We start from the raw sequence: 6090 nt of genomic DNA, 5'->3' as shown, positions 1-6090 counted from the left end.
CCCTTGTTCCATCTGCCCCAGTCCCTCCACCCAAATATGACAAGCCTCTCCCACCTGATCCGGAGTCTTCCCCCCTCATAAATCTTCTGAAAAACTTAACTGCGCCAATCCCTTGTCCTCCAAATCCTCCTCCTTTTTCCAACCCGCCCCCGTACAATCCACCCTCTCTGTACCCCCATCTTCCTCCTTCACCTTCCGACTCTCCCCTTCCGCCACTCTCCCTCCCCTCTCCGGTCAGTACACATACTCCTTCACACTGAATGCACCACCCTCCCCACCCCCTTGTTCCTGCGCCCATTTATCCTCTCTGAGAGGTTGCTGACCAGGATGGCTTTGTTCAGGTACACATCCCACCATTCTCGCTACCCATTTCATTATCCAATCTGCCCCTGATATCCACAGAAAGCTAAAAAGGCAAAAATGGCCTCAGACCCCTGTCCGTAACCTGGTAAACATGGCCTTTAAGGTTTTTAATGCCCGCGAGGAATATGCAGAAACCTCTAGGCAGCAGTGCCTCCAGGAGGCTGCTAGAGCTCAAGCCCGTGCCCTGGTTGCAGCCCTGTGGACAATACAACAGGGTACGGGGGTCTCTCGACGTCCGGAGATGGGTAACAAAGTTCTCCCAGGAGCCTGGTTCAAGTGTGGCCAGGAGGGCCACTGGGCCAAGCAGTGCCTTAACCCGCGTGCCGAGTAAGCCATGTCCTATCTGCAAGCAAATGGGCCATTAAAAGTCGGATTGTACTTGGTCTGGCCAAACCCTTGTGCCTCCACACAGGGGTGTAGTTAAGTCATCTGGTCCACTCCATGAGCTGCTCGGACTGGCAGAAAGCTGAGGATGCCTGAATTCAAGGACCCCAATTACCCTCGCCGAGCCCAGGGTCTTCTCCAGGTAGCGGGTAAGTCAGTCTTGTTCCTCTTGAACACAGGGGCTGCCTATTTGGTTCTGCCTTCCTTTTCAGGGCCTCTATCTCCTTCCCAGGTCTCAGTCATTGGTATCGATGGCCAACCTTCTGTCCCCCTCCAAGCTTCACCCTTACCTTGTTCTCTCAGTGATTGAATGGAGACTACCGCTTGGTCCAGGACCTCCGTCTCATTAATGAGGCGGTGGTCCCTCTCCACCCAGTGGTTCCTAACCCCTACGCTCTTTGATCTCAGATACTACCTCAGACAACACATTTCACTATCATTGACTTCAAGGATGCTTTCTTTACTATCCCCCTACACCCAGACTCTTACCCCCTTTTGCTTTCACCTGGGAGGACCCAGACATGGGACAGGCACAACAACTTACGTGGACGGTCTTGCCACGGGGATTCCAGGACAGCCCCCACCTCTTTGGACAGGCTCTCGTGGCTGACCTAACTGATTGCCCTCTCCAACCTAGCCACCTCATCCAGGCATACCTGGTGTCCCCCCAGAAAGCCCAGCCCACACAACCTGAAGTCGTCTACCTTGGCGTCCGCCTTGCTCCTACCACTAAGGCCCTGAAATGGACTGCCTCCATGCTATACAGCAGCTGACACCCCCAGAAAATGGTAACCAAATCCTGTCCTTTTTGGGCTTTGTGGGATACTTCAGGCAATGGATCCCTAACTTCACCCTGTTAGCCAAACCTCTGTATGCAGCCGCCAAACATACGCCTACGGGGCCCCTCACCTTCCCCGCTGAGGTTCACAAGGCATTTGTTGCTCTCCGCGACACCCTCCTGTCTTCACCATTGCTGTGTCTCCCTAACCCCTCTCAGACCTTCTGTCTGTTCACAGATAAGTGCCATGGAATAGCTGTGGGGGTCCTAACACACCCGGTGGGCCCCTCCCACCGCCCGGTAGCCCACCTCTCCAAACAGCTTAATACCACTGTTCAGGGGTGACAACCCTGCCTACGGGCACTAGCAGCGGCCACTGTTCTAACCAAAGAGGCTTTAAAACTTTCTTTACATCACCATATCATTGTCTTCTCCCCTCACAGAGTCCACGAACTGTTGGAACATCGGGTGCTCTCTCTCCTAGGCTCCTCCAGGATACAGGAGTTCCATCTGTTGTTCCTGGACAACCCGGGGGTAACTCTGAAGGCTTCACCACCCCTTAACCCTGCGTCCCTACTCCCTCTCCCCTCCTCTGATGCAGGGCCTATCCACTCTTGCCCAGAGGTGGTGGAGGCCCTGACTCCACCCAGGAATAGACTCTCAGATCAGCCACTTCAGTCCCCAGACCTCACTCTGTTCATGGATGGTAGTTCTGTCTGCACCCCACAAGGCCACCAGCGGGCCGCCTATGCTATACTCTCTGCTGACTCTGTTCTCAAGGCCCAGCCCCTTCCTCTGGGCACCACATTCCAAAAAGCAGAGGTTGTTGCTCTTACACGGGCTCTTGAACTATCTAAAGGGCAGCAGATAACCGTTTACACCGACTCCCAATATGCCTTCCTCGTTACTCATTCAGCTCCGCACATGCAACATCTCCAGACCTGTGCCATCTACTCTATCTGCTCCGAGGGGTGGGTTCTTTTGATGTAACGGCACCCTCTTCAAATCTATCAATAATTCTTACCCTTGTTGCTATCCAGTAACGCTTGTGCCACAGCTTACGTTCTATTCTAAAAAAAAAAAAAATTCTTACACAAAGCCTTTCCCACTCCCTGCCACGCCCGCCGTGCGACCTTTCTCCCCCTCATGCTCGGTCTCACGTTTGCCACGTCCTTGGCAGCTAAAAGGCTGGGCAGGGGAGTACTGGGACACAGCCTTCTTTCTTCCCAAAATCTGGAAGAAAGGCTCCAAGCTGCTCTGGAAGCATCTGCAAGCTTCCTGACAGCCCTGCAGCAGCAAATAACCTCTCTAGCCCGGGTTACTTTACAGAACTGCAGGGCCCTTAATCTCCTTACAGCTGACCAGGGTGAAACCTGCATGTTTCTCCAGGAAGAATGTTGTTTCTATATTAATGAAACAGGGCTAGTAGAGAAAAATGTCAATGTCCCCCAAAAGCTGAGAGACAAACTTTGCCAAAAAAACACTGCAGAATTGCCCTTCTCTGCTTGGTGAAACTTGGGCATCACCCAATGGGTCATGCCATTCTTGGAACCTGTTCTACTTATCTGTCTTTTACTTATGGTTGCACCCTGTTTGTTTCATTTTTTGCAGTCCCGCATGAAGGAAATTTCTCATGTCGCAGTCAATCAGCTACTCCTGTACCCCTATCCGTATGCCCCACTTCCCTCCGAGCCACCCCATCCCAGCCGCCCCTAAAATACACCCCCTTTCAGCTTGAAGCAGCCAGATTGAGTCAATGCCCCTTATACCAAAGAGGTCAGGATGTTAGGCTCAGGGGAAAGCAACACTCACCTTCCCCCACCTGCCCCTCTACACCAAACCCACAACCACATACCCCGCTTAAAGCTTCCTGGAACCTGCCGGCAGCTGCCAAAAAGGGCCAGACAGAAACTTTCTAACCCACGCCGGATGTGACGCTTTGTCTCCCCACTTCACTGCCACCCCCAACACCCTCCCCAAATACAGCACCCTTAAAAACCCAAGCCTGCCCCTCCTTGGGCGCAACTCCCCTGGCCCATCTTTCCGGACCACAGGACCTCGCCCAAGAGTTTCTCCCCCAATAAATGCTTGGTTTATACCAGCCTTTGTCCTGTGCCTCTTTCGGTATATCCAAACATTACAAGTGGATTGCCTGAGCCCGCGGGTTCAAGACCTGCCTGGGCAACTAGGCGAGACCTCATCTCTACAATAAATCAAAAATTAGTCGGGGCGTGGCACGTGCCTGTAGTTCCAGCTACTTGGAAGGCTGAGGCAGAAGGATCACCAGAGCCCAGCAGGTCAACGCTGTGGTGGCCAGGAGCAGCCACTGCACTCCAGTCTGGGTGACAGAGTGAGACTCCAACTCAAAAAAAAAAGCTTTGTTAAGATATAATTCACATGCCACACAACTCAGTCACTTTAAGTGCACTATTTATATATTTAGCATATTGCAGGGTTGTACAACCATTACCACTATCAACTTGAATACATTTTTGTCACCTCAGAAAGATATTGCATACCCACTAGCTGTCACTACATTTTCCCCAACCATAGGCAACTACTTATCTACTTTCCATTTCTATGAATTCACCTCTTCTGGACACTTCATGTAAATGGAATCATATAATATGTGATGTTTTGTGACTGACTTCTTTCACTTAACCTAGTGTTTTTTCCAGATTCATCCATGTTTTACCAGGTGTCAGTACTTTTTATTTCTTTTTATTGCTGAATAAAAATTTATTTATTTATTGCTGAATTATTATAATCCATTGTATAAACATACCACATTTTAGTTGTCCATGCATCGGTGGATGGATATTTGGATTGTCTCTGCTTTTTAGCTATTGTGAATAATGCTGCTATGAACATTTGTGTACAAGTTTTCATGTAGACATATGTTTTTATTTGTTAGATATATATTTGGGAATGGAATTGCTGTGTCATACAGTAACTCTTTTGAGGGACTGGCAGATTGTTATTCAAAGTGGCTGTACCCTTTTTCATTTCCACCAGCAGGGTAAGGAGATTCCAGTTTCTCTACCTTCTCACTAACATGTGTTTTTATCTTTCTTTTTTTTTTATTATAATCATCCTGGTGTGAAGTGGGACTTGTGGTTTTGGTTTGAATTTCTCTGATGACTTATGGTATTGAACATCTTTTCATGTATGTATTTGCCATTTGTACATCTTTGTAGAAATGTTTATTCAGATTATTTGCCCACTCCTTGAGTTTTTGATTTTGTTACCAGATTTTTTGCTCACAGTGTATCTTGAATGTTTTCATTGCCTTAACCAGTTTCTAAAACTTAGCATTTCATGGTTGCTTAATTTTATTTATATTGTCACATACTTAACTAATCAGCTGTTGTTGAGCTCAGAATCCTGAACATGCCTGCTTCTACATACTGTTCAACCTCCATATTGTGAACAATTCAACTCACTTCTTCCAGTTACTCAGGGCCATAGGGGAACTTCAGTCTTTGAAATTGTAGAGGTAGTGAAATTTGGAAATGTGGCAATAGCATCTGGCAAGCATACTGATGACTGCTTTTTCAGAAGAACTTGTAAAGGGGTGTGATACTGAAAAACTACAGGAGCAAAGTCTTTATGATAAAATCTTTAAATTCAAGCTATGATATCTGGAGTTTTTTTAATTTCCTTTATAATCCTCTAGAGAGAGAAGCCCTGGAGTATTTGAATTTGTGAAGGATTTCATTGAGATTCATTGATCATTCCATTCTGTTTTCCTTGAAGCTTCATTGTCTTGGTCCCTTGGGTGACTTTCTTTAGTCTTTCTTTTTTTTTTTTTTTTTTCATTAATCAGTATTTTTTTTTATGGTTTTGTGGGGTACAGTTAAGGGTTAGGTGTACAATGACGTTTCATTCAGGCACCCTGTAGATAAGAAGTGTTTTCCCATCCCCCGACAGATATTTGCTACTGTTAATCCCATCCCCCTCCCCCCCATAGTTTCCCAGTACCATCAGTCATTTTCTCATAGTATTGCATTGGATGTTCAAGGTCCATTATATGAGTGAGAACATGTGATATTCGGATTTTTGTTTTTGTGAGAGGTCACTCAGTATTATAGACTCTAGTTCCATCCAGGTTGCAGCGAAATTCATGATTTTGTTCTTTTTTATGGCTGTGTAGTATTCCATCGTGTATATGTACCACATTTTTTTATTCCAGTCCTCTTTTGATGGGCAGCATGGTTGTTTCCAGGTTCTTGCTATTGTGAACAATGCTGCGATAAACATATGTGTGCAGGTATCTTTTTTATAGAGTGATTTGTGTTCTTCAGGGTATATTCCCAGTAGGGGGATTGCAGGGTCATATGGAAGGTCAATTTTTAGAGCTTTTAGGAATCGCCACACTGCTTTCCACAGAGGTTGCACTAGTTTACACTCCCACCAACAGTGTAGAAGTGTTCCCTTTTCACCACACCCTCTCCAGCAGCTGTCATTTTTTGAGTTGTTGATAATTGCCATTCTGACTGGAGTTAGGTGGTATCTCAGTGTGGTTTTGATTAGCATCTCCCTGATGATTAGTGAGGTTGAGCATG

This window comes from Carlito syrichta, unplaced genomic scaffold, assembly GCF_000164805.1.
Source record: "Carlito syrichta isolate Samal-C Ts95f unplaced genomic scaffold, Tarsius_syrichta-2.0.1 Scaffold304390, whole genome shotgun sequence".
Taxonomy (NCBI): domain Eukaryota; kingdom Metazoa; phylum Chordata; class Mammalia; order Primates; family Tarsiidae; genus Carlito; species Carlito syrichta.
This window is presented reverse-complemented; position numbering follows the sequence as displayed.